The sequence below is a fragment of the Lissotriton helveticus genome, chromosome 2_1, assembly GCF_964261635.1.
Source record: "Lissotriton helveticus chromosome 2_1, aLisHel1.1, whole genome shotgun sequence".
NCBI classification, from domain to species: Eukaryota; Metazoa; Chordata; class Amphibia; order Caudata; family Salamandridae; genus Lissotriton; species Lissotriton helveticus.
The window spans coordinates 1,076,293,662-1,076,318,963 of record NC_136059.1 but is presented as its reverse complement, the minus strand read 5'-3'; the positions used below and the strand labels follow the sequence as shown (position 1 = coordinate 1,076,318,963).

General features: G+C 44.2%; 1 protein-coding gene across 16 annotated transcripts in view; it reads left to right on the top strand.

Annotated features, from left to right (window-relative positions):
• The window catches only part of PTPRD (protein tyrosine phosphatase receptor type D), a 1,484,152-nt gene that overhangs the window by 732,582 nt on the left and 726,268 nt on the right, over positions 1-25,302 (top strand). For 7 of the 16 annotated variants that reach the window (XM_078675885.1, XM_078675883.1, XM_078675884.1 and 4 more), the window contains exon 1: positions 6,977-7,553. The exons of 1 other annotated variant lie outside the window; for it this stretch is intronic. The gene's annotated coding sequence lies outside the window, so the exon portion shown is untranslated. Of the gene's footprint in view, positions 1-6,975; positions 7,554-25,302 lie in introns of those variants that run through there. 8 more of the 16 variants (XM_078675878.1, XM_078675877.1, XM_078675876.1 and 5 more) reach the window with 3 other exon arrangements.

The window sequence follows — 25,302 nt, the reverse complement described above, 5'->3', positions numbered from 1 at the left end:
GGTATAATTTTTTGAGAAGCGTGATCAAAATAACAGCTTTCACAGATGCTTGTGGTGCGTTTCCATTCAAAGCAGTTATATAAATATTTATTTGTGTAACTTAAGTTGTCATATAGCACTACTTGTCTCCTTTCAGTTTCTTCAGAGGATTTTTGGTGAGAGTCTATGAGGAGTGAAGTACAAAATGGGTGGTTAGAGTTCAACTGGTAACGGTAAGGTCCCAGTCAAATAATTTTCAGTCACTTCCACTAGAAGTGTATTGATTAGTTAAAAGTGCATTGCTGCTGTCAGGCCTTTCCAAAATAAATGTAGGTTGATTTGTTCCTACGCTTGGGTTCAGGGAGTTTCACAGTCAAGGTCCCTGGCCCCCTTCAGACATGGCTGCATGTTTCTTCTGTTTAAATAAGGTTTCTTATTGCAGATTTTTGTATAGTGGGTTGTCGGGCCGGTCCCCTGGGTATCCTGGTCCTTTCCCCAACATGATACAAACAAAATTAACTATTATTTGTAGTGACAGGAGTGTTTTCATGGCTATGTTCATGTGGTTTTGTCTACGCAGTTAAAGACACATTCTATATGCATGATTTTGGAGCATTTTGACCCTATGTCCCATATCAATGAGTTTCTTTAGGAGCCCAGTGTAAACAAAAGTGCAATAGTGTAAGAGAACCATCACAATGGCTCTTGTCCAGTCTGCCTTGAAGCCAGTGAAAGGTTTCTACAGAGACGGGAGAGCTGCACCTTGATGCTTCTGATCAGAGAGTTGACCTGTGGAAAGAATCAGAGTTCCAAGCTAAATATGACTCCAGGTTCCTACCCTAAAATGAGGTGCAAGGTAGGGCTCTGTCAGGAATTAGACTCACCATAGATAGCAGATCAAGCATAGGTCTAATAGGGAATAGAGATTGTGGAGAAAGGGGCAAAGGACTTTGCAGTCTGAATTTGCTTAATTACGTGATTGCTAGCGATAGCAGAAAATTATGTGATGGTGGCCTTTTCTAAGCCTGAAACTGGCTGATTAGTTCCTTCCTGAGTACAAATTTGATTTACTATATATCTAATCTACTTTGGCGAGTAAGAATATCCCAAAGATGTTAGAAAACTCCTGACGGCTGTTTATTTTATTATTGCTCAGAACAGTGGAAAATTTAGACACTACCTGGAATAATTATAATGCAGAATTTTTGGCTGATTCAATTTTGTGTGTGAAGTAGACTGTTTTTTCTTTGGACAGTAGGGACTTGTAATTGTTAATACATTATTTGTATTTTTCATTTTCATCATTGCTTTACCTCTATGTGAACAGGACCTCCTAATAGAAGCAGAGAGGGAGACCACTGAAGTCAGCCAGTTTGAGTGGTTAGCTGTGACCGAATCCAAGTCCACAGAGTGGTCAGGCTGATAATGGACTATGGTCTGACAGAATTTATCAGCCTGAATTATAATCCATGGCTGCGACCTATGAAGGTTAAGCAGCAATTTTCTGGGCCAAGCATAATTTTGAAGTTTGATAACAAACATGACAGCATTGTGATCTATCAATATTAAGGGCAGAGAACCGTTTACTTCCAACAGGGCATTGTTCGAACAGATCCCATCTACCAAGTGGCCTGAGAGATGAGTGGGGCGGTCTACTAGTTGAGACAAACCAAAACTAGCTGCAGTATCAGTGAGGGCCTCACTGTCGTTATCTTCTAAGGCTTCAAGCCAGTATTTAAAATCACCTAAGACTGTGAGTTTATTGGTGCACAGGCTGCCTTCCAGTAGGTAGTCCACCACCTGTTTGAAGATGTTCCTGGGGCCATGAAGGTGATAGATTAACAGTCCATTAAAAGATTGCATTTTGAAAAGTTTTATATTGAAAGTAAGCGCCTCGGATTCTGAAAGTGAAGCGAGTCCAAAAATGGCCAGCATGGTGTCCCTATAATTAACTTCGAGTCATCCACCTCGTTTGTGGGGTGTATCTAAATGGTAGATGAAGAAGTTGTGAGCATTTGCTGCCACCAGGTCAACACCAGAAGATTGATCCGCCCAGGCTTAAGTCACATATACTATGTCTGGCTGTTGGCTATCAACAAAATCAGCAAATTCAGTTTAATGTTTAGTTAGTGATCTGGCATTTAGAGGAGCACATGTTATTTAAACATCTACTTTTTATGGATTTAATCTCTGTACCGCTAATTCCCGAAGTAATGTTTCTAGTCAGCAGCTCAGGGTTCATTATTTGAATGCTGCATTCATGGCAGCTCACTTTGGGGGTATGAAGAAGAGAAAAGGGGTACATATAAAAGCATCCGTAACTCTTACCTTTTAAGTTAAAGGCACAAAGCTCATTTGCTGTGTAGCTAAAATTGATTTGCCAGCAATTGGGCACACGGGATTATCATACAGCCCTGCGCATCCTTAGGTCCGATTCCAAACCTCTTCTTGCTAGTTGCATGGCAACATTTCTTGGCCAGGCATGGTCTATCAGATGGAAAGCCCTTTCAAGAGTGGTACAGCTCTAACTTGAATGAGATTGCTACAAAATTGTGTTAAGACTCCAAGACTGTTTGGCCAAGTTACAAAAGTAGATCTCATGCGCAAGCACTTTATTTGTTAATCTCTGCTGTTATTTCAGGAAAAGTCAGCAAACTAATGATTAACTATAACACCATAAAGGTTTTTTATTAAGATGAAATGTTTTTTAGCGTTATTCTTCTTTTATTGTACATAATGTATATTTTTACTTGGTGCAACTTTTAACTAATTGAATGTGACAATTGTATTCCTATGCTAAGGGTTTAATGGGCCATCATGTTGTATTGTCTGCTCATACAAGTCTCATGTTGTTGTACGTTATACTTGTCTTGTTTGTACTTCTCTTTTAAAATGGTTTTCTATAGCTTTTATGACATTTCTGTCAAATAAAGCCTATACAACAACATTAGCTGTGTAGCATTTTGTGAAGCAGGTTGGGGATAAAAACTGGCAGGGCAACTGGAGCTCAGCGCTCTGGGCTTGCTTTAGACACACCTTTGGCGTGCCAGCAGTACACCCACTGCGCACGTCAGATGCGCTTTCAGCTACTTTATGTATCCCCCCAGGCGAGGGGGGAGGAGGCGGCGCTTTGCAGCACGAACAACTACAAACAGGTGGGTCATATAAAATACAAACCAGGGTCCAGCAACCCGCAATCCACCCACTGGCTCCCCTGTGAGGAAAAGATACTGGTAAACAGGTCAAACTAACAGAAAAGAGACAAATATAAAAAAACATGAAATCATTAAAATAGAGGATAAACCCTCCCAATATGGCGCACAATGTGATGGGAGCCAGGCACCTGCTCAAACGTGCATGTGTTGTGCTACAAGGAAATCAAATCAAGAAGACAGATCTAAGCTTTCTCAGCAGAGCTGCATGGATGAGCTTTCAGCTGCTTTAAATATCCCTTCATGAGAGGGGTGCATGAGCGGGAGCCGGCTGGTTTGCCAGATGATTTTAAGGAGTACGGATGAGTGATTGTTGCTTTGAGATTTGCCTCAAGGGAGATGAGTGGTTGTGTTATACAGGCTACTTCTACATGTTTCTGGGAGTACTGTAAATGATTTTGTCCCTTCAGGGGTGTAGTAGTTGAAATCATAGATTTTGGGGATTCTGTCGAAAACAAAATAAGTAAGGAATATTCATTTAAACCCGAGAGTCACATTTGGTTTTTGGAACCAACGGGTGAGGTATGAGGCCCATAAACTGAGAAATGTGTGATTGTTGGGTCATTCTGAGCAGCTATTGACATGCAATTCACCAGGCTAACTATAAATTGAGTCATGCATGAGCAGTGTTCGTCTATTAGAAAAATCAGTATTAGGGACCCAGACAACAGTGCAATTGGGCACTCAGACTGGGGTTCATGTCTCTTTCCATGCAGAGGACTTTTCCGTGCCAACAATTATCATACTATTCACAACAACTTCTTTACATCGCAGAGCCCTATAAAACGTTCTAGAATCACTTGATGGATATTTTGCATAATATAATAACCATTGTCTGCATAAAGACTGTTGACGGTGCACTTGGGAGAGTATTGAGTTAACCAGTTGGGTTGGGGAGAGGATGTGCCAAACGGGCTAAGGGGGTCGATCTCAAATCTGGAGAACTGGGTTAGAGTCTCGGCAATGACGCTCAACATCCTGTGATTCTGGGCAAATCACGTAATCTCCCCATGCCAAACAAAACAATTACTGTTTCCTTGTGTAATGTAACTGGTGCTCATGTAAAGCATTCTGATATCTGATACCTTCTGATCAAGTTTGCGGCTATAAAAAAACTCTGGGGGAAAAACAGCCTTCTTCAGGACAAACTGCATGAAATAGAATGGAGTACTGAACTAACTGGTATTTCGAAGGAAGAGAATATGCAATGCTGTATTTGTCTTTGATGACACCAATGTGTTGTGCGACTGATATGCTTCCCCTGGTCTGCAGAATCTTATATTATTGCAGTTCTCCTAATGTATTGTATGCCGTAAGTAACTGGCTCTGCCCCAGCCCTACCCAAGGTCAACTGACCTCCTATGCCAACTGTGACTTACGTTCTCAGTCCTACATGTCTCCCTTGAAACTGTGTCTGCCTGAGCTCTCAAACTTGGCATGCAATTGGCACTTTACAACCCTAGCTGGCATACAATCCTGCTGGCTCTTCTGTAAAATTCTTGCCCTGCCATGCAACTGGCTGTGCTCAAATTGCTCTTTCGTGTCCTGGGACTGGATCGTGCTTACGCCACTGGCCTGACAAGTCATTGGGTGTGCTCTACTCCTGCTTTCCTTTCATGCAGCTCTCTCTACTTCAGACCCACAAACTTATAACTGACTTTGCCTCACTGCCCTGGCATGCAGCTTACTCTAATCCAGTCTTGAAGGCATGCAAATTAATAGCCCCAATTCCAGCGTTAATGAGCTGCCATGTGACAAGCTGTCGCCTGCTACCATAGACAGTATGTGACTGGCTTCACAGTGGCGTAACAAAACTTGATGGGGCCCCCTGCCACGTACATGGAGGGGACCCCTCCCAGCTAAATCAGGAGTTCTCCGGCCAGAGGACTGTGATGAGTTGGGGCCTGGAGTTTGCCCCACCCCTCGCACCACAGGGGCTGTGGGGACCGGTGTTACGCTTGTGTGGCTCCATACCCGTCCCAAAGGCCGAGCATGTGGCGACCTCAGTCAGCCATGTTGCAGTTGCCTTATTCTAGTTGCACTGGCCTGCCATATAATTGGCTGTGCATCAACCCTACTATGGTGGCAATTAACTGTCTCTACTCTTTCAGGACTGTTCTGCACGTGACAACCTCCTGCCATCACAAGAAACTGCCCTGACCACACTAGCTTGGCATGAGAGTTGTTCTTCTCTAGCTCCATATGCCTAACATGCAACGGTCCGTAGTCCAGCCCTGTAATGTGTATTTGTGTATTGTTTGCATTGCCATTTTCTGCAGTGGCAGCTGCAATGTGGCTGTGGTTGTATTAAAAAAAATAAAGAAAATCAAACTTACCTGGCTGCCGCCTCTTCTCTCTTCTTCTTCCGTCTGAACAGGAACAGGAAGCACACCCAAACTCCCAGTTTCTCCCAGTCAATCACGAGGTTGCTGAGAGCAGCATTGGGATTGGTTTGGGGGCCGTGGTTCAGCACTCAGAGAGCCAGTGGGAGCTTAGGCATGTTGTCCACCCAGGCTGTAATACAGCCGGAATGGAGAACATGCAAAGTACCCGTGATGGCTTGGACGGCTAAAGTAAAATTATAACATTATGTTATTATCATTTTATTTTCGCGTGGGGTGACGCTTCTCCACCTTAGCGGCGGAGCTACCGCTGATTTTCTGGCATGTATGCATTAGCCCTTATATGGAAGTGATTGCCAGGACTTGAGGTGCAGAGAAAAATAAATAATCTGTATGGTGCATGGCTAGGCTGTACCGCGATCCGCTGCTTACCCGGCTAAAAGGGCTGGGGGCAGCTGGTAAAGATCAGGCAACAACAGAACAAATACTGGCCAGGCCAATGCATCTTGCAGTAGTGGTCTGCCTTTTGGCTTTGCCAATGCCTGTTTTGGTTTTTCAAGCGTGCGTTTCTCTTAGTAGCCCCGGGCATCGAAGACAATTACTTTGCGTGTAAACGTGCGCTTGTGAAAGGGTAGATAGGCGTCACTCACACTTAAGTGAGCTAATGATTTACGTGAGCTCATACCTTCCCCACATTGTATGAAATATATGAGGGGGGTGACACGTCAGCAGATGAATGAAGAGGGCGGCTGAAAACCCATCTTAGTAAGTGCGCTATATATATATATATATATATACATATATATATATATATATATATATATATATATATATATATATATATATATATATATAAATATATATATATATATTTATACATACATATATATATATATATATATATATATATATATATATATATATATATATATATATATATATATATATATATATATATATATATATATATATATATATATATATATATATAATTGTGGTAAGATCAAATGGTCTTGCTAATGCCAGACCTATACTTTGTCTTTTGCTCTCTTGTTGTGTAAGCTTCCTTTCTTGGTGTATCTGTCTGTGGCACGGCGCGATCACCACTAAGGACTAGAACTGTGCCTCAAAAGAGGATGGCTTGTGGATATTTTAGTTGGAAGGTAAAGTTCATGAAAAAAACTGACAAAATGCAAATTGAAATAAAAAAAATATGTAAAATGAGCCCGGAGGGTGCACTGGTGCCACTGGACTCCTTAGAAGGCGTTGTGGGTCCAAACTCCAAGGCTGGTCCCAAAGCCGCCCGTGCTTCTCGTGCAAGGTGTGCGTTCCGCAGCTAGAGGGGGGTGTGGGACAGAGAGCCGCGCGTCCTCCCCACTGGCACGCGCGCACGGAGTCAGAGCGTCTAATACCCTCGCGCGGGGAGGAGGCAGGTCCAAGCCCTGAGAGCACCGCTCAGAGCAGCTCTGCCCCAGCTGAGGGAGGCGGCGCGCGCGGCTCTCCGAGGGCGCGAGGCAGAGCTAGGCGACCGCCGCTGTCACCGGAGAGACACCCCCGACGCTCAACCCATTCCGCACTCCGAGAGGGGGGGGAGCGGACCTAACGGACTGCAGGATATTTCTCACTGTTTTGCTGCTGGAGAATTGCTAATTTCTGGGTCTGGTTCACTTTGTCGGTGGCTCGGAGGAAACTGCACTTTGTCGTGTTCATTTGAGGCTGGGAATTCAAATAAGAACCGTGAAGAGAAGAAAAAAAAACCACACATTGTGCCGGGAATTGCAAAGCAGGAGACGGAGGATGAAGGAAGCGGCGGCCGGGGGGCGCAGGGGTCCATGAGGCGCGGAGCAGAGGGCGAGGGGGCCACTCTCCCGGGCACCGCTGCCTTCCCCACATAGCCCCTCACTCGACGTGCCTGTGACCCTGCCTCGCCCCAGGCGGCAGCACCCCCCCTCGGAGGAGTCGGCATGGCGTCCAGCGCCCGCCTCGCCGACCAGTGCCAGCTCTTCGAGGAACTTGAAAAGTAAGGAAGCTGCACCCCCCTGGAGCGTTGCCCCTTCCCTCTCCCCGGGGAGGCGACCCCCTTCCTTCCCCTCAGAGCGCACCCTTCCTCCCTTCCACCCACTCCCTGGGAAGCCCCCTGCCAGTCTGGAGTCATCTCCATGACAGGAGAGAGACCCGTCTGGTGCCTTTACAGTGCGCGCTAGTTCATTATTTGTGACTGCACAGAATAACTAACCCAGGTATGCCTGTCCCAGCTGCAGTACATTTGCATGCCATCCACAAGGTGATTTGAACCCTTGAGGGGAGCTCACGCGTTGGGGGGGGGGGGGCACCATTCCTGTCTCCGCAGCGCTGCCAAGCCCCTGTGACCCCTGGGCACCAAGGTGAGGGTCAGACACTGGCCGCGTTTCGCAGAATGGAATGTCTGTTTTGTGGGAATCCCAAGTCCCCCACGTGCAGGGTAAAACGGAGTTCTTTAAATCTTTTCCTGTGATGCGCTTGAACTTGTGGTGCTAGCAATGTCTGGCGACTAGTTGTGTCTGTGGTAATCTGATTTCGACCATTATCTCCTTGAATGGCTTTCACCCCTCACCTTAAATGCGGCCGATCTGTAACAGATTTCGTAAATGTGTCCTAATTGTTATTTCCGTGACCCTGTGTTGAGTGAGCGAATGCATGCCGATAACCCTCCCAGCGTGCATACACACACTGTCAGTGTTAGCTATGATGCACAGATAATGGAACCAGGGACACCCTGGAAGGGGAGACACTCTGGGCGCCAGAGGACGCTCAGACACGTATGATAAGGTCAAACTGGCCCATGTTTAACGGAAGGTCACAAGACAGGGCCACTATTAAAGAGTCCCAAAGCGCCAAGAGGCCGTTTAAATGGTACTCGTGCTGCTACATCCTCATGAGCCTTTCCGCTCACACCCACAAACAGGTGTTCAGCAGCTAACTAGAATATTGCCTTATTCTGAGTCGATCTAGGCCAGAAAACGAACAACACCGTAAAAAATATTATTACTAACTACTTTGAATGTGTTATGAGACTGTCCTGCCCTACCTTCGTGCATGGAAATGGAGCCTCTTCTAGCATGATACTTGTGCAGTTTGTAGGAAATGCAATGGCTTGTCACACTGTTTTTCATCCTAGCCGCGCTCAGAGAATGGCTCAGATCTGGTCTAAAACCACAAACAATATAAATTGGAGAATAAGAAGGGCTTTACTCTTAGAAAACAGATTATGTCCGTTGGTGATGAGATAGTAGAAGTCTTCCTCCCCGAACAACTCATTTCGGTCAACCAAAAACAAGCGTCTATTTAATTACCTAACTTTTTAACCGTGCCCCATTTTCGGCATATTTAGATTACTGGTGTGTGGCTGGACCTGAGTTTTACGCCTACCTGCCAACATAAGCAATTTATCTCAGTTGGTTAGTGTGATGCGGTAGAGATTTGTTTATAACCTGTTGGTCCCATATTCTAATCCATATAGAGCCGATTCTGTTTTTAGTCCTTCCAGGGTCGGCAAAACGAGAACAATTCCGCTGGTAACAGTAACACCTGTGTTTTTAACAGCCACCGAAGACGCGGGACTGGCAGCGGGCACAACGTAAAAGACAAGCCCTATGTTAGTGAAGTATGCATGTGGTCAATTCTGCTTCTCTGTAGTAGTGGCACAAGGCAGATAGAACGGAGACTTTTTACCAACATGTCCTCGCTCGAGTATCGTTTTCCAGTTTCCACCACAAAGTGAGAAGTACTCTATTCTTGACCCCATGGGTCAGTCAAAGCTCCCTTCAGGCAAGTTTCCTTCAGCACACATACATACAAACACACATGCATGTGCACACACAGAGAAGATGGGCAGCGTGGCAGCAGTGCACGCATCACGTGTGCACACACAACAGGCACAGCCCAGGCAGCAGATTGAAGAAGTTCCCCTCACACACAGAATAGCCAAAACGTAGACATCAGCAGTGCACACACATAACACAGGCAGCAGAACACATATAGACGAACATACGAAGAGAAGACAACACAAGGGCTTTCAAATCTTCATCAAACAAATTTGATACAGTATGGATTACACGGGGAGACTCACCCTCACACAGCGCAGAGACAGCAAAACCACCCATGGAACAGGCCTTCCTAACACACAAACACCTACATTACCAGCGTAGCTGGGGGAGTGCAAGCTACACACACATACACACACACACACGTATGTGTGCACTAAAGCACACAAACTGCACATGCAGGGGCTATGTCTTTAGACACATATCCAAAATGTTGGCCCTGCCCTCCAGTCCAGCAAGATTAGTAGCACAACCTTCCCTTACATATATAAAATGTATAGCATTGGCAGCAGCAACATAGTTTTCCCTCCCACAATAGAACCGATACGGTGGTGAGAAGTGGTTTCTTTGAGCCGGTTCTGAAGCTTTCCTCGATCCTGGAAGTGCCTCTCACCTGGTCCCGGTTTATATAGAATACGTAAGAAAGGGAATGCCCACCAGAATGTGTGGCTGCCCTCTGGATAACATACAAATCCCACTGCTGCATTTTTAAACAGACACTTATGCCCGCCGTCCAAACATGAGATAGAATATTAAACTTGGTGAAAACTGTGGGGTGTCAGTCACCCACCTTTCCTCAAAGAAAGGCATTCCACGATCCCACCACATACAAAGCAGCCCATCAAAATGAACGAGATACAAGTGGTGCGCCCACATTTCTCCCAGATTTAAACCGTGTATACTATATTCAAAGCATATTTACACCTGTCCAGGTATCAGAGGGAGCCTTGCACAACTTAGCTCCTCGCCCGAGGAGATTGTGGTATGTTTTAGCTGAGGCAAATCATCATTTCGGTGTTTGAAACATTGTTTGAGGCGTGAAGCCACTCAAGTGAAGCATGAGCTGGTTTCTTTCTCAAGGTGCACATCGGTTTTTTAAGCCTCTCCCTTTTATGGCGACGCACCCCTTTTAAATAAACGTGTACCTTCATTTGAACAAACTTGTATCCCCATTTTCTGACCGTGTACCCTCATTTTACAGAGCATGTTTCTTGTATTTTTCTTTAATCCTTCACTGGCTATTTCATATTCGATACTGTAGCTTGTGTATTGTTTTGCCATTGCCCATGGTATTGATTCTGCCTTCACATGCACTGCTATTTTTACACAATCTTGGGCGTTCTTTGCTTCGGTGTTTTAGTTTGGCATTTGCTGCCGAAAAGTAGTTGGCCCAGGGCAGGCCATGTTTTATACGTTTGTGTTTTTGTCTTATGCAGTGTGAATGTTCGCAGAATGCTCTCAGAGCTTCACAGGCTCAACTCTGACAGTGCAGAACACCTAGAGAGATGAGGTGGGGAGAAAACCAGAAAATGGGGTTCTGGAATTTGATGTCAAATAAAGTAGGGAAGAAAGGTGGGGGGCTTATGAGAAAGTGCATGGGAAGTGGGCAATGAGAGTAGGCAGACAGGAGACGTTTCGAGAGGATGGTATATGGTGAGGGACTCAAGAGAGAAGGAGGGATACGTTCCTGATATGAAGGAGAGGCAATTGATAAACACAGAAAAAAGTTGGAAAGAAGTATAACAGGTAACTAAATACAGAATCTGAAGACATCAGAATTATTTTGTGCACAGTCTGTCTCCACTGCTCACAAGGGATGTTCATGTGGTGAATGTTCCCCTGAGAAAAAAATCAAGAGACCTCTAGTGATACTTACAGGATTGCAATTTATTCAATATACCTCCAAAACCGATAGGGTTTTTTAGTATGAGAGGTAGACAGGCACCATGAAGCAGGTAAAATAAAGCAGAGATGGGTAGGAACAACTCCAGAGATGTGCATCAGAAGACACACGAGAGAATGTGTGTGACTGAAGGTAGAAAGAACAGGGCAGCCCGCTCCTCCTTTGCATCTTCCCCTGATGATCGGAGTGGGGGAGGAAGGTGTCCATGGCGTATGCCCTCTTCAGCTGATCCAAGCATTGTGAAGGTGCACAAGGTCGTTGATGGAAGTGAGTTTCTCTTCGATTCACCCCCATGCAGAAATGTGTAAGGATAAAGGCTGTGGGTATCCCTGTGGCTTAAGTGCTTCCTGCCACCCAGCTCCATAGGGGATCCCCAGATGGGAGAGCATGAAATGAGCATCAAGCATGGGAGTTCTAAGGAGGCTGAGAGAATTTGAGCATCATTGATGCCTAAGAGCACAGATTGATGCAGTTGAAAGTGCCTGTCTGAGTGACAGATGGAGACAGGAGGACACAAGGTTTCTCTGCACACACACCCTGCAACCAGATGCTTGCAACAAACATGGGATTTGGCAGCGGCACTGACGGCAGAGAGGACCAGGCAACGGTGGAAGGCTCAAGGCAGCCTTTAGCTAGAGTAAGGGCTTTTGCTGCGTTTTCTGTGAAATAAAGAGAAACAGTGGAGGGATGCATGTTGGCCCGAACAACAAGTCTGGACTCAAGATGAGAAGGTACAGAACTTAGAGTCACCTAGGGACATTTTCAATGGTTGAATACAAAGCCAAGCCTCAACCTATCAGGCACGATGAAGGGTTTGGTCTTAATTTCAGGGAATTCTGAAATCAGTTCCTTTCTTAAGGGGTGGTTGGATTCCTGGACTAGCTGGACCTGGTGCTCTTGTTAATGCTTAGTACGGGTATCTGTCACCCTCTGCCTCTCTCTTCTGTTGCAAACACATTTGTCTTAAACAAACAATCCGGTAATTTGTTATGAGAATTATCTGAAGGACCCTCTTAATGGCTGGGCTTTGCTGTATCAGGCATAGCCCTGAACGCTATCGCGTGGGGGGTCGGAGGGGGGGGCTTCCTGTGATTTTGAAATGAAGAGTTCTCAATTCTTTGCTGTCTAATTTAGAGAGCTCATTCCCTTGGCTTTCGAATTTCCAGTTAAAATTATGATCATACCATTTATCTTCAGTCAGAGCACTGGGGACCTGCACTTTGGTGGTGCAACCATAGAGCCTTGGAGGTTGTCTCTTCACATCTTTCCATATTACATTGTATGTACTGTTGCGGTTGCATTTGACAGATTGCTGTGACTATTGAAATAAGAGTCTCTAAGCATCAAGAGGAAGAGGGAAATGTAGTTGTCACCAGCCTGCAGATTTTGTGATGTCACATCCCCTGAACCCCAGGACTGTCTGTCCTCAAGGCATTAGGTATTTTGATCTCCCTCTTTTATTTTGCATATAGTCTACTCCATGTTAACCCCACCTTGTTGGGTGGCATTTGCCATTATCTGTTCAACCAGGTCCTTATTTACCCCCAGTAATTGAAAAAGTGAATTTTCCTGTCTCTGTAGCCTATTTTTATCACCTCCACCAGGGAAAAGCACAAATCAATATCTGCTGCTTACCCTGGCAAGCTCTTTGGAGCAGCAGTCCAGTTTGCGTTGAGATGCACTGTTATCGTGTTTCTGGGGGCTGGAATTGACAGCCTGGACTCTTTCATAAATACAACTCTCACACTTTCTCGCATTTAAACGTCTAAAAGTGAGGAGTCTGCTGGCAAGGGACTTCTCCACCATGCCTGATTCTGCTGTGAAATGGGTTTAACTGGGAACTCACTCCCGTGGACTGTTTCCAATTATAGATGTGCTGCTTGCGTGCAGCACGATGAGATGCATGTACGTGCCTTCAATGTGTGCAGATACTTACCTTTGAGTGCCATTGGACCCACCTAAGTCAAACGAGAGGAAGAAAAATATCTATCCTTAGAAAACTCAAAGGGAGTCTGTGTCTGTCTTTGTTTGCACCGACAGAGTGGGCGAGAGATGGTGATTGTGAAGAGGAAATGCATCTTGAGTCCCTTGTGCTTTTAGAGCTCTCATTAGACATACGTGTTTGCAGTAAACAAAACATCCAGGTTTTGAAGTTCACCCCTCAAATCATGCTGTAGGAGTTTTAACAGTGGGCTTGAATGCTGGGAGAGGCATTGGCACTGGGCTTGTACTGTGAAAGGGTGAGCTTAGGCATTTTTGTGCCACCTGTCAATCCGTCGAATATGCAGTGGGACCCGCAGTACCTGAAGGGGTTGCGGGTCTGATGATGAACGCAAATGTGGGTAGCGTCACCTTGTGAGGGCACCAAAAATGGGTCGGTACGGGGTTCTGTAGCACAGAGACTGGTTGTATGGCCCTAGACATGCTGTCTGGTTCCCTACCTAGAACTCCTGAGCCTAGCTTTAGTAGGGCCCCTTGTGTGAAGGTGGTAGGTAGTGCACATGAATGCGCCACCCTATGGAGGACACTGGAATATCCATAAAATAATCCGTGCCACCTGCCCCAAACCCGATCTTTGAGCAGGCTATTTATTATCTGTGGTTGGTCCACTTTCTCTGCCTCTTTCAGAAGATGTGTCTGCCGGGCAACTGTTCACCCGTGGAAATCTCAGAATTCGTATTTTAGAACACTGCCGGTTCACCCATTCAGTGATCTATAAGGGACATTAAAGTGCAAATTTAAGGAGCAGGGACACTACTGCAATTGGTACAAAGTGCCGGTTTCCTTGCCACTTCAAAGTGGGCCAGGGCAGTGAGACCTTCATTTTGAAGCTAGTCCCTGAATTCTAGAACCAATGCCTTATTTTTGTGTTGATCTGTAAATACTGTATCTGAGGGCAAACAGTGGGATCCACTCATCCATATTGTAGGTGAGTTTGAAATATCAGATGAGTGTTGAGTAGAGGAAGGAGACCTGTGTACCTGAGTGAATGAAGCCTTACCTGCTCAGGAGTGGTCTGAATATTGTGGTTGCACTATAAACAGAGCTCAATAATCTTAAACACTTTGGCCAGCCCTGAATACTAGATATGGGGTGAGTGAATGAAGACGTGTACCTTGGCCTGAAATATGAATGACAAATAGTTTGATCCAGCCAATTTCTATTCAACATGTTTATAAGTACTTGATTTTTTCATACTCTGTAGCAATGGTATATGGGACGATTTGCTCAGGATCACACATTTCTGTTAAATAGAGAAACTGTGGTCAAAACTAGAGATTTTTTGTTTGAACTTTGGCTGCTTCTTCTTTGGGTGACACCCTGGAATCTGAAGCCTGTTTCTAGGCACTTAAATCCTCCGACGGCAGCCTGGACCATTTCTGAGAACAGGAAAAGAAGTCCATAAAGACGACAAGTGTAGAAGGTTGTGCCATCTCCTAAACCTGATCTGTGGATGCGTGTGCACACTTCTTTGTGTGTGCATGCACAGAGGCACTCTCGCATGTGTGCACAATCTCGTGCATGTGTTTGTGCACGCGCTTAAGCATCTGTATGTGCTCTCCCATATGCGTGTACACCAGAACTTCCAAATTAATAAAACAAATCCACTCTGTGAGGAGGGGGCGGGGCTTCATTCCTACGGCTGCCCGAGAGATACTTTTGCCTTCTCCCACCACTAACCTCCCCTCCCTCCAAATAAACCCAAAAGCTTCCTGAGCCTGCCCCCCCTCGAGATTTTTTCAAACCCTTTACAGAATTTAGAATGCTTCCATTTTCTAAATACTCAGGGTAGGGGGTTACAGTGCCCCTTCTTTGTCACTGTGTGACATCTTCACCAGGTGACAATGAGAATGGAGCTGATGCCGCGTGACACATGGTGGCACCGTCTGAGCTGACATGCCTGGTACATGCGCATTTGCTGTGGATGCCTGCTCTTGAGTGCCTGCGTGGGTGCGTGTCTATGTTGGTGGCTGTCATTTCACTCACATGGTTGCTGAACCCGTTTAGTTCATGTGGAGCCCCGCTCTGTGTTTCACGTTGGTTTGCCTGAGATGCACAGTGGTAGGTATGAGGAGAAGGGTCTGTCACAGTAAATGTCAGACCATTTTTCCACAAAACAGCGCCCGATTGGGAACCGGCATCTTCAGGCCACCCACAGACTTTCCGCATAATCTGGGGAATGTCAGGCAGAACACGGCCGACAGATGAGAGCGGGGTTTCCCTGTATCTGCTGCTGCGCGTGCTGAGACACTGGAGACCTGGAGAAACGGCCCTACTACAGGAAATACCGGCATGCGCTTCGCGTTAAATGTTTTAGCAGAGGGTTTACTTTTATCACACACGGCCAATGCAAAATGATATTTTATTCATGCCTTCCTGTTTCAAAGAATTAGGGCGGAGTTGAGCTAGACTTAAACAGGAGTGATTCAAAAAAATGACTGGGTGAATAAATACTCGGTGCATCCAGTTAAATTAAAAGGTTGCTCTGGGATTTTTTTTCTTACCGTCCAGTAAAATGTGTGGCAATTCTTTTACAGAGACAGACCCTCTGTTACAAGATGGCAGAGCTGGACTTTTACGAACATCCCCAGCCTTCCCCAGGGGTCCTGGTCTCCCTGTAGCAAATTGTCTGCGTTTCCGAGCATGCGGGTCTGAGTGTGGTGGTTCCTTTGTAGTGATTGATTGAAAGTACAATGGGGTCCTCGCATGCAAAGATCACAGTAGCTGTATTTTTCAGAGGGCGTGGGGTGTCGTTAAAGGTGTACATAGAGGTTGGTATAGATATAGCCTGGAAGAGGGGAGTAAGTAACAGCTGCGAGTGGGTAGTAAAAGTGCCTGAGCTGTGGCTGGCAATGTTGCAGGCACGAAGTGAAGAAACAACGATTACTTTCGTGGTTCTACTATTTTTATTTTATTTTTATGTATTTTTATCAGACATGCTACCATCCTACATTTTTTTGATGGTCTTGACAGGCCTTGAGGAATGCTGTTGTGCAGACAAACACCACTACCTGGTTAATTTGTAGTCACCTGGCACAATGCTGCTTTGAGTGACACCCACAGCCAGATTCATTGACACATTTAGACTAGTCTTCAAAATGGAGCCTGTTTTCAGAGGTGCCACGACCCATTCTTTCAGTAATTAGAAGTACTTGATTAGAATACCCTTTGGCAAGTGGTACTGGGTGAATCCTTTATCCGGATAATTTATACTCATGTTATAGACCTCAGTCAAATGAAAGGCCAAGTGGGATGTTCAGTTTTTGCACCAATAATCATGAGGCTGTGTAAAGACAGGTGAGGAATTACCAAGCTCAACTTGCTGACAGTAGGTTAGTTTTAAAGGATGCCTGTTCCAGTGGCATGTTTTTGCAAAATAGCAAATGCACTTAAAAGTCAAAACAAGATCACACAAACAGCTATACAACAAGGTCCAGTTTCCTATTACTGCACAATAACAATGAACGTTTTCTACACTTTAGATCAGACCATTTACCACAGTCTATATCTTTCGAGATGGACTGACACATTTCAAGTTAGAAGTAGATTTCAGTCTTCCCCTAATATGCTCAGATTTTCTTCCCTTAAAACAGCGGTTATGTTTTAGCTGTAGTGTGCACAAACAAACTGCTTTGCATTCAGCACACGTCTGCGATCCCCCATCTTCAACTTTTTAATCTTGAGATGATGTAGCATGCAATTATTGGATTTGCAGAACAAATAGTACAGTCTAATTTCTAATTAAATATGAAAGCTGCATTTCAGCACGAGCCATTTCTAGTCATCCCCTATGAGGTAATGGAGGCAACAGTGAATGCCAATATCCATGTAGGCCTTGTAATGCTTGAAGCATGTTATTTCCATTTGTGCAAAATTAAAACTCCCAGCTTATTGCCAGTGAATCATTTATGATTTATTTTCAATTTGCAGATTGGGCCATTTTTTTCTTTCTCCTGCTGATGCCCACCATTGTAAGCCTGCCACAGTGCCCCGAAGGAGCAAGGGGAAGTAAGTGCTCCTCGTGGTCTTTTATGAGTCATCACCAGTGCTACCTGGTACTCATGGTGTCCAAGGGATTGGCCGAGAGGACTCTATCATCAAATTTCCTCACATCCAGATGGTCCCTCCCTTGTTTGAGACACTCTTTATGAGTGCAGGCATGGCTGGGACTGGGAGCGTAAATAATCCTAGGAGCATGTTTTAAAACCAATTCCATATTTTACTGAGAAACCCTATCCTTTAGTATTACTGGGGTTTGCTCTAGCAAGGTTTGTATCCAACAAATTGGGCCAAAACAAATCATGTTACTGCAAAATTTTCCAAACGCAATGGCTTAAAAGCCATAGGCTTTACAGGCTAGTCTGAAACCAAATTTACCACCAGATCCAATGTTTCAAGGTCAGGCAAAGTACAGAGAAGCAATATTTCTCAGCAGAAGACACTCATATAATAACATTGTTTCATGATCCCTCAGGCCTCCTTTCAGCGCAGGGTGGAGGAAGGGTCCACCCTTCTGGGAATTTCTCATCTCCTAGGTGGCACATCAAGCATACACAGATCATTCTCCCACACTGCTTGTATGTTTCTAATATATTTTGTGGTAAAATGCATTGTTTCTAATTAAATGAAACATTGCTGTGTTTTGTGTGCCACAAATAACTGCTTTGTTTCACAAAATCCTGTGATGCTGGATTATCTGGTTATAAAAGCAAATAGTATGGAACTGGATTTTCGGGTGCCTGCCTACTTTAGACAATAACTTGATTTCCAGTTGTACTTGTTATGATTAATTTTGCTGGTTCTTGTTGCTGCAGGTATAAGCTGTTCAATTGCTCACCTCATTAAGTCTCGTTTGTCGTCCTGAGAAGGGCAACTAAATGAGTTGATCTTGTTGCGATGTAAACATGTGACTTGTAGGCTGTAGATACTTTTCTGCAGCTGATGGTGGATATATCATGCTTTCTGCCTTTTTATGTAAGCCACGCCACACGCTGAATTGTCACTTGGTGTTCAAATAACAGATGTTCTTGCTACCTAGCTCTTTGGTCCCTCTTGTTCAACTTTATAAGGATTTAAGACTGAGTCACACTATGATACAAATATGTATTTATGGTGTTGGACACATACCTCTGTTGCGGGTGCTTAATTGACTTCCATGTAACGGCTCCACCCCAAGGCTGCTTCACCACGATTGCACTGATGAGTTCATCTGAGCACTATTTCTCAGCCTTCCTCAATAATATAGAACACATGTGTTGCAGACAGAATTTATAAAGTATCATACCCCCTCATCACATTGCTTTTTGATTTTTTTTTTATAGATTTAAATTTCCCAAACTCCTATCTCAGAATAGTACCCACACTAGAGACTCTGAATATTAAAGTCTATCACTGAATGGAATTTCTTTTTCAGAAATCTTTGTATGTTTTTACATAAGTCTTCCATCTGAATCTTTTACAGACATTCCAGTGGCCATTGGGTTGCTTCCCCTAGCGTGCAAGATAGCCTGGATTTCTGACTTACGCCTCACTTTAGACTTCACTATGACATACTAATTGAGGCAATGCTTTTCAGTGGGCAGAGCACAGTGACTCCTTCCAGTGGCACTGTCCTTACCCGTGTGCCCCATGGTGCAAGTACACACAAAGGCATGCTGGTCTTTAAGAAAGTCAGTGAATATCCGTAGATGACAGTGCTTCAGAAATTTGGAAGGGCTAGGTAAACGTTAATCATAGGCTTCTGCCTAAAATGCAGTCAATTGTGCTCCAGCCATACTAGCCTAGTCTGAGACCTCCTGTTGTTCTGCCAGAAAAGTTCACTTCTGTTCGCCCGGCTGCCTGCAGCCTGTAATTTACTCGTTTAACAGCTGGGGTGGCCTGTTTATTTCATCAGTCACAAATTCTGTCCGAACATTGGGGTCGGAGGACAAGTCAACAAAAATTATACAAATGTCAACCTGTAATAATATTTACCAGTTATTTGTTCCATGTTTCCTAAAAACAGCATATTATTTTGGACTATATGCTATGGTATTATTGACTGCGATTTGATTTGAAAAGATCGTACTGTAGAGTTTTGCAAATATTAGTCATCTAAATACAGCAGCAAATATCATGTATCAGTCTTTGCTTGATTTCATGATGAGGTTGTAGTTTGCACTCAATGAGGGGGAGGGAGAGTGACAATTTTATGTTTCAGAGCACGGAATTGTCAGGGCCTTGCCCTGGCATGCTGGTGCTGTTGGTGCAGACCAATGGAGTACAGCATATTACAACTCCAGATAGGACTGCCCTTCTCTCTTCTTTTCACTCCCCTTTATCCAGGCTGGTGCCTTCCTGGCCCAGCATCCTCAGTATGGAGTTTGGAGCACTCCTCATTATTTTGACTGACTAACTGGAGAGCTAGTTTGCATCCCTTTAGTCACTGGTGGATTCTAACAGCAGCCCGAGAAGATGGCTGACCTTTGTGGGGCAAGTGGTTTATTTTGAACTCTACCTTGTTGGGTCTGTGCATGTCAGATGACCTAAAATAAGTCTTTTCATTGTGAATGTCATCTGAGGAGTCCTCTGTATGGCTCTCAGCCTTGGAGAAAACCTCTTTGTAGCCAATTTGTCGAACGTCACTAATTTCAGGTTTTGGGAAATATCATGCGTATCTTCCTGAGACAGTTTCAGGCTGTGCGTTTTTGGCCGGCTTTTGGAAGGGCAACGTAACAGCATGCCACGATAACTTGGCAGTCACACACATGCTTCTTGATTCAAATGAAACACAGCGGCCATGTAGCCAAGATTTTTTTTTTAAACCCTGGAGAAGGTTGAATGGCTTCTTTCTGCAGGCTGGAACATCCACAGAGAAAACCAGACACAATTGGAAAATTATATCACAGTACCAGGTGGTTTACAAAAGTGACTTCACAGGCTGAATGGCAATGCCCCACATTGAGTCCAAGGGATGAAATTGTGGCTCAAAATCAGGACATGAGGAATATGATGCGTTTGAGCATCTTTGACCGATGCCTCAAATCTGCCCTGTGCAGCTGTCCTCCTTGGAAAGATTGGGTTCCAATAGTAATGATGAATGCTCTGTGCCTGTAGCCAGTTGTGGGGTTTGTTGGGAGGTCAGCAGTCCTGATAGAGGGCTGGAATTTACAGCCGTCTCCTCGATGGCAGCATTACTCCGGAGGAAGACTGGAGTATGCACAGGCAGCGCAAAACTAAACACTCCCATGGGATTTGGAAAATGCTCATGTGTGGCTGAAAATGGAAGCAGCACATCGATGGAGGGCGGTTGCGCTTAATGGCTCATGAAGTTTTTTTGCGTGAAATCAATTTGAAGACGGCATTTAAATATTTTTCTCTAGAAAAGCCTTTTATTTAAATGCATTTGTTCCCCTTTTACTGTGGCAAGTTTAGTTTATACAACACAGATTGACGAGCAGCATTTTAAATATTATCTATCATGCTTCTTCAAATGCAGTTACCAATTTTAGTACATTAACAACAGTTTACAATTTTTGTACATTTACAACTGTTTATAGGGAGGGTGGGAATCATCTGGATTAATTTTTTTCTGTAGTGCATGTGTTCGTTGACAGGTCAAAGAAGATTATAATTTGTGTTCTTTGATTCCACACCGTCTTTTTTTTAGATATTCAATAATGTTTCCACAGAAAGGAAAACTGAAATTTGGGAATAATGTTTTTTTTATTTTTTTATTATTGAATCCAGCACTGGCATTTTCGCTGCTGTTAAATGCCTGTCTATAAAAACAACTCTCATATCCTCTAACAGATTATTTCGCAAAAATAATTTAGCCACCAAATTCATCATTTCGATATATTGGGGGTGAGAGAAGGATGTGTGATTCCTGAAATCATCTGTCATGCCGTTAGGGTGGTTTCTAAAGCAAGTGACATGGCTAAGTGATAGAAAAATATCTAAAATCTTACTTTAAAAAAATGTGTTTAATCCTCATTCACCATGCTTCATTTTCCCCTCACCTTAAATTGGATAAAATGAGAGACTTTCCTTTTGTCACATTTTCCAGAATGCACGCCGCACGTCTGCTTCCCTGAAATTACAATCCAACATAGGCGAGAATGTGACTTTGATAATAATACATTAGAAGAGATTCCCTTATTAATGTGCCTGCTTAAAATAGGAGGTGAAAAACGGAAGCCTCTACCTGTCTGGGAAATGTACAACACAGCGTGAGACTTCTTTTCCCAGTAAAAGCTCGAAGGCGGATAAAAGCAGCTATGCGGAGTCAAAGGCTTGCCAGGGAGAAAAGTCACGTGAAGGAGCGCGAGCCGTTCCACAGAGAGGAATCTGGGTACAGATGAATTGACGTCAGGCCATTGGTTCATCAGGGCGATGACATTGGGTCAAGTTAATGCGGCCATCTTGTGCCAAAGGGGCTCTAGGCCGCCATTTTAATTGAAAGAATACAGCCACTAGGTTTATTAAAAAAAAACGCATAGGATTAATATTCACTATGTACCCACTGCTGGCGATGGAAAAGGCAGCTGGTTTATTTAAATCTCATTTCGTGTTCTCCTGTGTTTGGAAGCCCGCAATGTATCACATGGGTGGCATGGGAAGAGAACCAGCGGCCTGTTTTTTTTGTTCACACTACTGAAAATATATGGACGTGCTGAGCGACCAGGCGATGTTTCTGTGCTGGAAATATGAAACCCGCTCTACTTTCATCAGGCTTGACACATGAGAGATAAGGCATGGCATTAGTCACGATAAGTAAAGCATTTGTTTTAAGTGACATCCGCAACACTCTGGCCTGAGCCGGTCCATTAATCAACATGAAGCAGGGCATACTGTAAGTGTAGCTTTTTCCACTCGCCAGGATTTATACATTAATATATTAGCACCTGCTTGCCACTTAGCCTTTTCAAAAAATTGCCTTACATAGCCATGCGAGGTCTCTCCTGCCAGAGCTGTTAGCGGGGCCGTGGCTGCCCCACGGATGCATCACACAGCAGTTAGGGAGATACGTGCAGCCAGCCGAGGCCAGAGGTATGTAATTAATGGTCTCATGAATAAACAACCCTCTCCCAACAGCATGGAGGACTCATTCCTCTCTAGACCACCACATATCTGGGCTGACAGGAGAGGGACCTGCCTATGGCTAAGAGCTAGTTTTATTGCACATTTTAAAGGAACAACTAAATCCGCACTATAGGATTTTGAGAAAAAAAGACGTTTTGTTCTCATCGTGTGCAGTCATGTTACCTTCTTCAAGCCGGCCATTGAGTTAATAAAATATGCAATTGTCTGCCTTATGTTTCTCTCCAGTGAATGTTGCATTACTTCTTCTTTACCACTTGTACATCACGACGAAAAACATTTGCTGCACCGCAAAAGAAAGGTGTTTTGAGTGTCTAACAATGGAATTGTTAGTTGTACATTCCCAATTTAGAAGTCCAACCTTGTGAATCCTCCACCACACTTGTTTGGTGTTGAGTTGTATTTGCTCCAGGGGGCACAGCGATTTATTTATGTTATATGCAATTCACAATGGCCACAGATGATTGGAATAGATTGCATGTCAATTGTAACACACAGGGTTCTAACACATATGGAGACGAGAATGTGTGCTAACGTGAGTCAATTGGAAAAACCTAAAGTTTCATCTAACTTCAAACTGATTTCACGTCTCATTCACTTGGTGCAGATTCAGACAAAGGAGATCATGGCGTGTTAAACTCCATTTTGAGAAGCTTGCATACCTTCAACAATGTTGATACTGAGGCAGATATCTGAATAATACTTTCTGAAGGAATGCACCACCTTGCATTCCAAAACGATACTCATATTGTCAAGTCCAATGAATGTAATTAGTCAATTTTTAACAAAACGTACATAGCTTTATCTCAAATGATGTGTCTATGCTCCCTTTTCAAATTCGGGCCAAAATCTCTGTAAAATGGCGTAATTGTTTGCTCCATAATGTTGCCTTCGAAGATGGCTTTCAAAGTGACATTGGTGAATGGTAAATTCTTATATATGTTATTAAAAATGTTCAGATCTGAGCAGTCACTTCGGTTGATCCATGAATTCAGGGCTTTAATGAGGATGAAAAAACTGAAGGGTCTCTCAAAGGGGCGTGGCCAATGTAATTTAGGGCGTGGCTTAAAACATGTAAACTAAAAATCTGTGCTCAGCATAGTGTGCCGCCCGACTTGTAGTTTGCTGTTTATGTCATTGCATCCAGATATATGATACAACAAATAATATCATACCTACAAGAAGTCAGGACTATTGGTGTGGTCAATGGTTGTTAGTTGCACAAGGAACAGGGTCAAGACTGATTTGCATATGGCTGGGTCCAAACTGGGGTGGTGTGGTGAGCAAAAGAATGATGGATTAAACCCAGATCTTTGTGACTGGGGGTGAATGTTTGCATTGTCTAGCATTTCGTCCATCAATTGTTTCTTTTGCATAAGATAAATAAGCAGCAACTATGGCTTGTATATAATATTGAAAAAGCTTCCACTTAAAGCCCTGGTGACACCACGACAATGTTGCTTCTCCTGTGTTTCGAAAAGAGAAGGGAAATCCAGAGAGAAAATGACTCTCTTTAAAGGATTTCCCTTCCCCTACAATGCTCACCTTGCATGACGTCATGCCGTAACTTCTCCACTAGTTAGAAGTGAGCAGCGTTAGCACGCACATATTGATGTGCCTGTTGTCACTGCAGTCCGGAAAAAAATGGACCGCCTGTGCCAGGGCACAAAACAGAGCCCGATAGGGACCCATTTCGAGGCCCCCTTTCAAAAACTGCAGGTCCTCAGCACTGGTGAGACCCGGCCCACTTAAAGCCCTGCATGCACTGTCAATCACTAATATGAGGAGGAAGGAAGAAGAGGGTCCCATGAAAAGAAAGGGTTGGGATTTAGTGGTCTGTTTGCATATTTATGTATTTTAGTGTTATTGGCTCCAGATCTGGTCATTATTCTATGCAGTTCAAAGAGGGGTATGCAGCTCCTTTGTGGGGGCAAGGGGAGAGGCTTGGAATGGAAACTGAGAATCCAGATCGGGGGATCTGATTGCTTGGAAGCAAGGGCCCTCACACACCAAGGTGAGTGTCATGCTTCATCATCGGAAAATCCCTCATTGGGCCGGCGCTGCAATCCCAATGGGAGCCTTGAGGGGGTTCTTTGCAGGAGGTCTTTTTAGCATAAGATGCTGATGTGAAGTGTGGGTGGAGGTGCTCTAGGTGTAGATTGATGTGAGTTAAATCAAAAATAGCTAAGAGATACCCCACTGAGATTTAATATGTGGGTTCTCTTGTTATGGTTTAAACTAGTGAGTTGCTGAATGTGGAGGTAATGATTGACTGCAGCTCATATGGTAAGGTGAGTAACTGCCCTGACTCCCCTCCACCAAAGTGGCAGAGAGGGGGCGGGTCACTGCTGAGTTAGTGCACTGGATGCCTTTATTTTGCAAGCTACTAGTCTCTGCCATCACCTATAGGGTCAATAGCTTACCAAATTTGGGTTGGTTCTTAGATATTCCCAGCTATACTATACTGTGAGGGCAAGTACTTGATGTGATTAGGTTACTTTTGTAAATGCTACACTCACTCCTCCTTAATCACCAGATTATATTTGACAAATCCTGGAAGGTTTTTGGTGTCAGATTAGCAAAGGGTGCACTGCCATCGGTGGACGCATCAATAAGTAGCGCGCTATGTAGTAGTGGTGCAACTGGGTGAGTGGAAAACCTTTGGAACCACTCAGCAATTAGTAGAAGAAACTACCAATTAATTGAATAATAGGAGTACCCTATGCACACACACAAAATATCAGTACAAAAATGTAACAGTCATGTAACAGTGAACAAATAAACAAAGCAACAGAAAGTAGTAGGGATCTCCTGTGGGAGAGTAGTTCGATGGAATCCTTTATTATGTTAGACAGCCAGCCGACACGTGTTTCATCGCCTAAGCAAAGTTCCAGTGTAATGCGTAGGCAACAAGTAGAGGA